Source organism: Pipistrellus hanaki, assembly GCF_964339955.1.
Source record: "Pipistrellus hanaki genome assembly, chromosome: 2".
NCBI lineage: Eukaryota > Metazoa > Chordata > Mammalia > Chiroptera > Vespertilionidae > Pipistrellus > Pipistrellus hanaki.
In genome coordinates this window covers 122,034,456-122,046,816 of record NC_140504.1, presented here as the reverse complement: position 1 = coordinate 122,046,816, position 12,361 = coordinate 122,034,456, and the positions used below count along the sequence as shown (strand labels likewise).

The 12,361-nt window shown below is 38.0% G+C and overlaps 1 protein-coding gene across 4 annotated transcripts in view; it reads right to left on the bottom strand.

The window, feature by feature from the left end:
* PHACTR1 (phosphatase and actin regulator 1) overlaps positions 1-12,361 on the bottom strand; it is a 520,404-nt gene that overhangs the window by 393,027 nt on the left and 115,016 nt on the right. The window lies entirely within an intron of this gene.

Sequence of the window (12,361 nt, the reverse complement as noted above, 5' to 3'; positions counted from 1 at the left end):
AGCACTATCTATTTCCTTTCCACCTCCATGCCTGCCTTCACTACTCCTTCCAAACTTTCTGAATTTCATCCTTAAACCTTCATCTTCCAGAGAAGGAGATTGAGGAAGAAAATATTTATTTGGTTTCTCCTTTTTTTCAATATGCAGATGTATAACCCAATTAGGAACATTAGGCAGGTGACACAATTTTTCTTTCCTTGGAAGAAAAATATTAGTAGCTTCTGCTCTAATTACTTTCCTTTTATAACTTTTTTTTTATCAGTATAGTTCAGTAAATCTATTAATCTATTTCCTTGGAAAGAAAATAATGAAAAAGGCAATTCAGGAATGCATCAAATCAATATGCAGTCACACCCCAAGGAAGCAGCAAATGACTCCTAATAGCTAATGAATTCTAGCTTATGTTCGTCTGCAAAATAAGGAGAGAAAATAGATGTGATGAATGAATCTAAGTAGAACCTTATAAAGTGGTAGGAAAGTACTTTAGCCTATTTTAATAACAGAGGCAACCACATATGGACTCAAAATAGAGAATGAACCTAAAGCACCTATTGAGAAAGGGATTTTGTAAAAATCAATTAGTGTAATTCAATACAACACTGTGTTCTGAACATGAAAGTGGGTCAGCAGGCTCCCAGGACTTCACATGCCATGCAGATCTTTAATTGGTCCAAAAGTCAGTGGGACAGACCTGTCCAGATCCAGAGACCAGCTTGCTATCATAGAATAACCAACAAAGTACAATTAACACTTACTAGTAATTGTTTTCTTTTTACTTCACTCAACAAATTTCATGCATCTTATTGATATTGGAACTATTGAAACATTCCTTATATTTTATTGTTTTTTAACTCACCATTCACTTGGTAAATGGATTCTTTCAAATTAACTTCTTGGACACACTGGGTTGATTTTAATGAAGTCCATTTCAAACCTCAAATGAAGTGCTCCTCCTGAGTCAGCCACCTTTCTCCTAAGCACTTTAAGTACAGGAACTTATTTGCTCTCTTCCCCAAATCTTATGGAAAAGTGACTTATTCCTCCCATTTTTAACAATTAGAATTAGAAACAAGCATAGAGGACTAAAGTCACTTGCCTAAGGCCATATGGGCAGGTGGCAGAGCCTCTGCAATTCAGGGATGTCTGCAGATGGTCAGGGTTTTCAATTTGCCTTGATATATGATCCTTCTGATTGGACACCAAGATGCTCATCATCACAGTATAGTTCAGTAAATCTACTAACAAAGCACCATGAGGTTTATTTGGTGTCACCTCTAAGCCACAGTATCCCTGACCCAAATGTTATTGTTAAGTGGACTTGAAGATAAAATCAGAAGGCAGTTCCCCATCCCTAACTTCTCTTGCAAACCCTCCATGGTCTGTTACTTATCTACTTTCTCAGAGATAAAGCTATACAAAAAATCCTTTTCTTACTTTAGACCTTGAAACCGTCTCAATTCCATAATTAATATGTCCACGTTGGTTTGTTTTGCTGAACGTGAGGTGCAGTCAAAGTTGTGGGTCAGGACAGGTGCAGACTAGAAGCCTCTCCTGGGAAAGAGGCCTGTCTATGTTCTACTTATTTCCTGACTCAAGCTCCCAGCTCTCCTTACTGACCCCCTACCACACAATTACTAGATGCTCTGCTCATCCAGGGCTTGGAAAGACAGGGGAGGGAGGGAGAGATGAGGAACAGGGAGTGTATTAATTGCCTAGAACTGCTGTGAGCTGGCATTGGTTTCTTCTGGCCATGGCAGGAAGAGTTTTAAAGTCAACTCCCTCTTGCTGAGAGCTTTATGGATTATTGTGAGGCCTTTATCACCGGGCTGTCCCCAAGCTCTCCTTCATTTGGTATCTCTCCCTTGTGGCTCCCTGACCAAGGTGTCTGACTGGCTCCTTGTGGCTGTCCCTTAGGTCTTTGATTCTCAGAAGCCATTCTTCCCATAGGTTTTCCCTTTTGAGACTTCACTGCCCCTCTGGGTGTCCCTCTTTTGCAAAGTCTATTGGGAGCTCCTGGGCACATCTGGTCCCCCAAACACACATCTCTGACCTTTACTTCATAGGAGTGCAGTGACAGAGTTCTATCCCTTGCCATAACCAGGTTCTTATCCCTTCTCTTTCTCAGATTTCAGACCTGCAGCAGCAAAGGGCACATAACGAACTCTTGTGATTTTTCTTAAAGCTTCTCTTATTTGGCTTGAGGCCAGGGGGATGCACATCAAGTGTGGTTTCCTCAACTAAAACGAATTTCTCCAAAAGTTTTTTTTCAAGGAATTTTCTGATTACTGAACACTATTGATTAAGACATAGTAAAATCTGATTGTTGAATATATTTACTCACAGCTCTGGGTTCAAATACGGATCATCTTGGGTAAATTTTGGTGTTATTTAACTTCCCTTTCTTATTTGTAGGATGTGCTAGTAAAACCTAGAGATGATTTAAATATGGAAAAATACATGTATAAAGCATTTAACTCAATATTCTGGCACACAGAAGATAGTCAGTAAGCTATAGGTATTACCATATAAAACTTTTATCTTTTTTTTTCATAAACTAGCTCTGACTCATTTCGATTTATGTATAGTCATTGATTATATACAGATCAGAGTTTAAGAGGGTGAGAGATAAAAAAAAAATGCTCTGAGGTTTCTGGCCTGTGGCTTAGATCTGAGCCACATTCACTGATACTCAGCTTCTTGTGCACTTGTCTTCCTTCATCTGAGAGTTGAAGATGCAACTACCTTGACTCAGCACATTGATATACCCCAAAAAGACCATCTAATTTACATAAATGCTCACAAATTAAAAATATTTCCTGAAATCCCAAATTTCAGTGTTAGGTTTTCCAGTAAGAAAATATTTGGAAATGATTTAAAATGGTTAAGGGACAAACAAAATATGGCATTATGATCATCTCATAAGAGCAGATAGGGCAGGTTTCTTTTTTGTATATATACATGCTTGGTTTTTGGTGAAAATAATTATATATTTTTTAAAATAGAGAGTTTATACAGCCAGTTTTCATATTTTAGCATTTCAGTTTCTATTCTTAGCCAGCTTGAAACAATTAAAATTTAAATATAACGTTTAATTCTTTAATTTAAATGAATTTCTATTTTCTCTTGCCAAAGAGGAAGCTGTGCCTTTGTAAATTGCCCTGGCAAGTAACCTTCAGAAGGACATGGTACTCAAAGATAAGAGATAAAAGGAAAAGCAGATGAGGGACCTATAGGAGGAGAGGAAAAACATAGAGTACTGGAGGGAGACTGTGTAAAGCATCTCTTTGTTCTGAAACAAGTTTTCGTAGTTCTTAGAAACATTAAAATACTTTTCTCTGATGATATTATGACAGAGTGAACACTTAATCAGGTATGCCCAAAGGTTAGGGAGATAATAGGTAATTTAACCTCATGAAATGCTCACCCCACCCCTATTGCTCATCCCTCAAATATTTATATTTTCAGTGTTTCTTTCCCCCCCACCCCCCCATGTCTAAATCAAGTACTGCCAAATTATAAAATGGTTACCAAGAAGTGCATTGCTACCAATTTTGGCAACAACAGAAAGCAAGTAATCCATAATTTAAATAAATAGTCTCTAAATAACAGTAAGTTCTGACATCTTGGACATCCCAAGAATAAGTTAGAATGAGGATGATCACTGAGTGAACTTGAAGATACATGACCTCAGAAATGCCTTTCCTGCTTCTCACCTGATATTATATTTATTATTTATCCTAATCTGAAAATGATGAAGCAGACCTTATGATTTGTTGAGTCGTTTGATTTTTTTAATATATATTTTATTGATTTTGTACAGAGAAGAAGGGAGAGAGATAGAGAGTTAGAAAGATCGATGAGAGAGAGTCATCGATCAGCTACCTCTTGCACACCCCCTACTGGGGATATGCCCGCAACCAAGGTACATGCCCTTGACCGGAATCGAACCCGGGACCCTTCAGTCCCCAAGCCGATGCTCTATCCATTGAGCCAAACCGGTCTCGGCAAGTCCTTTGATGTTTTGAATGATTACAGACTTTTTTTTTTGAGGCAAAAAATAATAATGATAATAATAACATCATCTCACTCTCTATTTCTTTATTATTTACAAGTCACTTTGCCACATACAATTTCATTGATAATCACAACAATATTTCCTGGGATAGGAAAAAAATGTATATTTCCATGATATAAAAAAAATCAATTAAGATAGAGTGAAGTTGTTTATATTGCCCAAATAAACACAGCTAAAAAATTGGGAATTTAAAATAAGAACCTAAGGTTTTTCCAGACTCCTATCTTATTACATAAGTATGAAATTATAATCTATATTAAATATTTTATCCTTTGTAGTTGAAATATGTGAGGGATTGAGAGACTGGCTGCTTAAACTGCTCTGATATTCACCGACATATGATATGGCACAGCAGAACATGAGAGCAAATCCAGTGACTCCATGGGATATTTTGTTTGCAAAAAGTATTGTTAGCAACTGTAATATTATAACTGCAGATAATTTTGCATTCCTATGACACATGCATATGTCTCTTTTCTCATCACCACTCTTGGATGTTAAATGATGAGCAATAAAAGACCGATAAAAATTCAAATAATCCAATGAAAGAAAAACCTGATATGGAAATAGAGCTATAGACAAGACAAAATGGTCAATCTGAAGGTGTCAAGATTTTTTTTAAATGGAATACTTGATGTTCAGTTACCATGAATTAGTGCTTTTGTTGAGAAGCTGTGAAATATGTAGCTCTAGAGTTGTTTGTTTGGTTTAAATGTTTTCCAAAACTGCTTTTTCTAGCTAATGTCTCCTGCAAAGATTTCTGGTATTTCCTATGTCTGCATTGTCTTGAGTGAATGAAGAAATAAATAACCACTACACTTTCAACATGTTTTCCAAAGAGTAAGCAAGAGTCTGAATTGTATAGAGAGTTCTATATCAATTTTTTTCTACAATGACACTGGAAAGTTTATAAGTACATTGCTGGTGGTCAAAAGGCCAAGAATTAGACATAAACAATGACACTGTATTCTAAGAAGTGTTGCACTTTTATCTAAAGGTTTTTTATTTCTTTACTAGAATAAAGTTGTAGATTCATTGCAGAACATTCTAAAGGATTATCTTCATAGCTATATCTGGAGGTTATGGCTCACCTAAAACCCCTGTACCATGTAAATTAAGTGGTGGAGGCTATACTCCTTCAATCTGCATTGTCCTAGTGATTTGCTTTGGCTAATTAATTAGCACAGATAGGCTGTGCTTGCCCATTGGGGTTTTCTCTTTCTAGCTGCTGGGAACCCTATTATTATCATGTAAACAAGTCCAGGGAGCCTCCTGAAGGATAAGAAACCATTTGGATGTAGGTTCCAGCCAGCCCAGCCATATCAACTATTGCAGTTGAGTCCCCAGTCATGTGAGTGAGACAATCCTAGACCATCCAACCCCAGCAGGGCTGGCCCAGACCAATAGAAGCACCCAGGTAACTCATAGAATTATTAAAAATAATAAATGTTTTGGGGTGGCTTGTTATATAGCAAAGGCTAACTGATATACTCACACCCCTAAAAAATAATTTAAAAGTAAGCATTGGCTTAAAATGTCCACACTACCCCCAAGCAATCTATAGATTCAATGCAATGCTGTCAAAATTTCAATGGCATAGATCCCAAATAGCCAAAGCAAACTTAAGGAAGAACAAAGCTGGAGGCATCACATTTCCCGATTTCATACAACGTCATAAAGCTATGTTCTAACAGCATGGTACAGGCATAAAAACAAGCACATAGATCAAGGAAAAAGAATAGACAGCCCAGATACAAACTGGGGGATATATGGTCAAAATGGATGAAACTGGAGGACATTATGCTGATTGAAATAAGGCAGACAAAGAAAGACAGATACTACATGGTATCATTTATATGTGGAATCTAAAAATAAAAAAAATCATCAAACTTATAGGAACTAATTAGAAAGTAGTTTGCAGGGGGTGAAAGATAGAGTGAGTTTGGTAAAAAGGTACAAATGTTCAGCTATAAGGTGATTAAATTCTGAGGACAGAATCATGTAAGACGTGATTATAGTTGATAACACCAATGGTATTATATAATCAAAATGTTCTAAGAGAGGAGAACTTAAATGTTCTCATAAAAAAGGATAAATATATGAAGTGATCACTATGGTGATGAACTAGATGGTGGAAATCTTTTCACAGTGAAATCAACATGATGTACACTTTATCTTACCATTTTATATGTCAATTATACTGAATAAAACTAAAAGTAAATTAAACCTTAACTTTACTTATTTTTAAATAGTGGTTTTCTTATACAATACTAGAGGCCTGATGCACAAAATTAGTACACTTGGGGGTGTCCCTCAGCCCAGCCTGCACCCTCTTGCAGACTGGGACCCCCCAAGGGATGTCCGACTGCCGCAGAGGTGGGCGATGCTCCAGCCACTGCCACTGCACTGGCTTCTGGCTGAGCAGCACTCCCCCTGTGGGAGTGCACTGATCACAAGCTGGCAGCTCCTGCAATGAGCATTTGCTCCCTGATGGTCAGTGCGGGTCATAGTGACAGGTTGTTCTGCTGTTCAGTCAATTTGCATGTTAGCTTTTTATTATATAGGATAGAGAACCTGACTAGCTAATAGAAAGTGATTTGATTTCAGCACTCATCTTTCCTAAGAAATATAAGCACAGTCTTTCAACTTACTGTTAGAAAAATTTCAAAGATTTTAAATCTCTTTTCTTAGTTCAGGGTGATGGATATAACAACAACAAATCTTATTTATTAGGCACTTAATGTATCCCAGCTACTATGTCCATTGCTTTAGATTTATCATCTCACAGAAGCACAGAATATTTTATTCTGTCCATTTTCTAAGCTAAGGCTCAGAAAGATAAACTTATCCAAGATCCCACAGTATGTGACAGAGACAGGATTCAATCCCAGATATTTCTGAGTTTTAACCACTTAATTCATGACTTACCAAGTCATTTGTTGCTATGAATAAATTTAAGACCATTTCCCCAGATTTAATAGGTATGCTAGTAAAAGGTTGGAAAAGATTCAGAGAGAAGAAAAATGTTTGCAGAAAAGAGAAGCTTAAGATGTAATGATAAACTTCACCTGCTTCATAATTTTGCTTTCTATCACTGTTTCTGTGGTTAGAATCACCTTTGTAAAAATTTTTCCTTCACTAAAAATACCAAAGACAATAAGGGATTTGGAAAAGCATCATCTTTAGACACTGCATAAGTATGACCAAGTATATGAGGATAGCAGAAAGGTGTCTATCAGGTATGATTTTGCTGGACAATAACACACTATCAGATGTCTCCAAAACATGATGTAATACAATAATGTAAAACCCTCAAGAATAAAAGGGGACCTGTCTCAGAGTAATTACTCCTCATCCCCTACCCTGGGGAGCTAGCCAAATTGGGCTTTATCTTTCCCTGACATAATATCCAAGATACACACCCACGGAGTTTAATTACATAAGTCTAAAAGTCTAAAGGGAATGAAGAACTGAATTTACCCTAGAGAGAACTTTAGATTAAGAGAGGGATACAATGTTTAAAAGTTGAGATCTATTTTCTTTGAAACTCAAAAAGAATGGGCCTGATGAAATATCTTTCATGGGAGGTTAAGTGGCTCCCACCTCTTTTGAATATATCATGTATCATCAGATATATTAAGGAGGTGAGTTGACAACTTCTTCATGTTAATGCCAAATGTTCATGAATCTCCAAATTGAGTCATTTACTCAGTTCCAATTCTGAGTTGACATAGAGTCATTTAAGGTAGCACTGGTGGAAGGTGTACATAAATACTAGTATTAGCTTTCTTTTGTCCTATCCATATTTGAGAGATTATTCCCCTGGGAAACTAATCCTAGGCTATGACGATCTACCGTGATCCAGAAGATGGGCACAGGTAAAGAAAAGGTAGCTAATCTTACTCCACAGAAACCTCGAGCTTCTTGTGGAAAGATATGACATACTGTTTTGTGTTTAGTCAGATAACGGAAGTAGGCTAGGCCAGAAAAGAGATAAAGGGACAAGAAGAAGCTAAAAGACAATAGAAGAAAAAACTAACTAAAGGATAATTTTAAATATTCCTCTTTCACTACTTTCCTCTAAGACCTGATTTGGCTCCCTATTTTGGATGGTAGCTGGGACTTCTAGAATTTGATTTCATTTGGAAGGAGATGGAGGTAAGCAGCTATTTCTGCATCAATTTCCCCTCCTTCTACATAATTTCCAGTAAAAAGGGGAGGCTGATAATTTTCTTGCCTTTCCATTTTTAAAGCACAAAGAAGCAAGAGTAACTTTATTAGCACTCACTGAATACTTAGGAACAGATTAATTTCTCATATTTGCTGTTTAGTAGCAGTGATTTGGTTTCAGAGGGAATGATCAAAACAGGTAAGTTTGGTGTAGAGAGAAAATTCCAAAGTGTATAGCTCTCAATAGAGAAGTGAATCTTGGGTAAAATGGGGTAGGGGCTAGCCCTGGGGCCTAGGAACAGAGGAGGAAATTCTAGGCACTACCAGAAGCCACTCTGTATTTTCCTGTTTTGGAGAGAAAAAGCAGTATCTACAGGTTGCAAATATTTTCTGAAACTGCAAACAAAGAATGGGTAATGTTTCTACAATGGATTATAATTCAAAGCAAAGCATTTAGAACTGATTCCTTGAGCATAATTTTTTAATTGTTTGCATGGGAGACTGTATTATTATAATGACAGTTGCACCATGACAGATAAATACAAAGTACTGAAGCTCAAAATTAATCTTCTCATTTTGTCACAGAGGAATTTACAACTGTGCTCAATGCATGTGAAGAGTGTTGTCTTCAGAGGCAAACTTAATGGAGGATTTCTCACAGAGGACCAAGGGCTTGTGCTCTAGGCTGCAGAAAGTAGTTACAGCAACTGAGGATTACTAATGCAGAGGGATTAAGGTCTGTGGAAGTGGAACAATGAAAATATATTTGTCTCAAGGGACACCTGTCTAGCCTTTGAGTAATTCTATACAGTAGCACAGTAGTGGATGGTGGTTTCCTCTGGGAGACAATACATAAACAGAATTAGAAAAGACCCTAGAGAGCACTGCGTTCAAAGCCTCATTTAATAGGTGGGGAAACTGAGGTGGTAGGGACTTACCCAAGTTCATATATAACTGACTAGTCAAAGCTTGATTAGAAATAAGAAAAGCAGACCCGCTAGCTCTCAGTTCAGGGCCCTTTCCAGAGAGTTGAATATAACTTCACTTTTGCAAGACAAGTTCTGGAGATCTATTGTACAGAGTAGTACCTATAGCTGACAATGATGTATTGTATACATAAAACCTCCTAGGAAGATAACTTATGTTAAGTATTTCTAAATAATAACAATAACAATAGCAAGAGCAATCTGGGACGTGATGGATGTGTTTATAGTCTTGATGATAGTGATGGTTTCACAGTTGAACTTGACCCTAAACTCATTGAACTGTACACAATGAATATGTACAGTTTATACATGTCAATCATACTTCAATGAAGTAGTCTGTTGAAAAAGAAAGAAAATGAACACTTTGGAAACATCTACTCTGTGCCAGGCACAAAGTACTTAACAAAAGTATCTATGTTTGATCCTTGCCACACCCTATGGATATGAGGAAACTGAGGCACAGAAGATTGTGGCATGCCCAAGACTATATGCTTGTGGATAAAGTAATTGGAGAACTGATTCCTTGCTCTCTTGTTATAACAGCACCACTAAGTGAGGGCATCACAGGAGTTCATGTACCAGAAAGGGCTGGAACTCAGATCACAGATACCAGGAACTGTTGCTTCCTTAGGTGGCATGAAAGAACAATAGAAATTCCACGTGACTCAAGGAGCTAGAATTGGAGTGGAGAAGCTAGAGGACGTGGCTTCACCTGGGAGACAGCAGAAAAGGAGCTGTTCTGGGAATGGGAAGCGGGGTCCAGAACTGCACACCTGCTGCACCAGTGTTTCTCAAACTCTACTTTCCTTTGGAATCCCCTGGGCATCTGATTAAAGGCAACTTCTGATCTAGCAGGTGTGAGTGGGGCCTGAGATTCTACACTTCTTTTTCTCCCATGCCCTGCTGTTTTATAAGTTTTATTTTGTAACTTTTAAATAATTTATCTTTATTGTTGAAAGTATTATAGATGTCCTCCCCCTCCCCCTCACTGACCCACTCACTCCTCTCCCATTTTCCCCTCCCCAGAATTCCCCACTATGGTTATTTTCTTTCCTCCCCCACTCTTTCCCCTCTGAAATATCTCCGTTGCATGCTTCAATGTCTCTGTATTCATGAATCTGTCTCTACTTTATTAGTTTATTTTGTTCATTAGATTGCACATATGAGGTCACGTGATACTTGTCTTTCTCTGACTGGTTTATTTCACTTAGTGTATTATGCTGAGCTTCTGCAATTATAGCAAGTTCCCTGATGTTGCTAGTCTGTGGACAACACCGAGTCACAAGGCTCTGATAATTCCTCCAGGGGTTGCCTTGCTTCCAGTGTTGACCTTAGTCTAGCTGACCCCAGCGCTCCCTGCAGTCTCTGGCCTGGCTGTACAGTTTGGGTTACTAGAAGAGAGGGGCAGCTGGAAGGTGTAGTGACCTTCTAAGGTTCTGGCCACAGGAAGGACTCCAAGTGCCTTCTGAGAGTCTTGTTGTGCTACATGAGACTTTGGAAGGGTAGAGCCCCCTCACACACCACAGATGAACCTTCTCACAATGCAAAGGGAGTTAGGATCCCTAGACCATTAAGCTACTGCTGGCTGAGGCCACAGAATCAGATAGACATTAGGAGGTAGCAGTTCCTAAACTTGGAAAGTTTGACAAATGCTCTGCATACTCACCCCAGAAAAATGCACACATGGGACATTTTTCAGATAATTCCAAGGTAGTCAGACCCCCTAAAGCTGGTCCTGAACCCAAGGTTAAGAATGTTTCTCTTCCACTCTAAAAGGGCCCTCAGAACTTGTGTTTGGAACTTCTATCCAAGCACAAAGAGGCAGCACACATCTATACAAGTAAAAATGAGCTTCACTGAAGTGCAATTTGTAAATATTTAAACACTTACTTAAGAAATAATTAGGGCCTTCTGTCTGTTTTCATCTCTCTATGCATTGTTAATATCCAAACTCTACCAAGTTTAATTTCTTTTTTAAATGTTTAATTGATTTTACTATCTCCTAGTTGACAAAGCCTCACAACCAATTAGAAAAATAAATTGACTTCTTGAATTAATTATTAAGATCCACCTCTGATGTTGCTGCCTTGGTGACTCACATTCATATTCAAAGCATCTCCTCACCCCCTTCTAGAGTTTAAACAGAAGAGGTCTCCTTCTCTGACAATTACCAGATGCTGAAGGAAAATTGCTTTTGGGCTTCAATTGGATGAAACATCAATTACACATCACTGAAGTGCAATGGGAATGTCTGTAGTGTTTTCAGTATCATTTTGAGAACTAACACATGTTATTTCAAACAAGGGAAAACATAGCAAGGGGCCCTTTGGCCCACTCTGAAATTCTGGGGATATCACTAGTATGTCAACAGATAATGGAGAGACAGACGAGGATGTAAAGTAGGACCTTACAGATGCCGGGGCTGACGAGACAGACAACCCAGTGTAGTGGAGGAACCATACTCGGGGGTCACAAGTGTGAAACTTAGACTGGGTGGTTTGTTTACTTTATAAACTTGGGCTAGACACACCTGTGAACCTCAGCTTTCAGACATAAGATAGGGATGATACCTATGTTGTATGGCTGCTACAAGGCTTCCATGAGGTTACATATAAAAAGTGCCTGGCACAACATCTTGTGCCTTGTTGGTGCTCAAAAATGTTAGTACTTTTGCCACACAAAGGAACGAACCCCCTCTGGATACATGCAAGGTAGTACCTGCTACCCATGGGTGAACTTTGAAAACATTATGCTAAATGAAAGGAGCCAGACATGAAAGGTCAGATAATGTATGAGCCTATTTAAATGAAATGTCCAGAACAGGCAAATCCATAAAGAAAGAAAGCAGATGAGTGGCTATCAGGGGTTGGGGAAACGAGACTGCTTAATGGGTAAAGGGTTTTCTTTTGGGGTGATGATAATGTTTTGGAACTAAATAGAGGTGGTAGTTGCACAGCACTTTAAATGTACCAAATACCACCGAATTGTATACTTTAAAATGATTATTTTTATCTAATGTGCATAAACAAAACTTATAAAGATTATAACATTTTATTAATAAAAAAATAGTGTTTGCTCATCTTTTCCCCACACACCCTGTAGATCAGCTTTCTGCTTCAGAAAATAATGA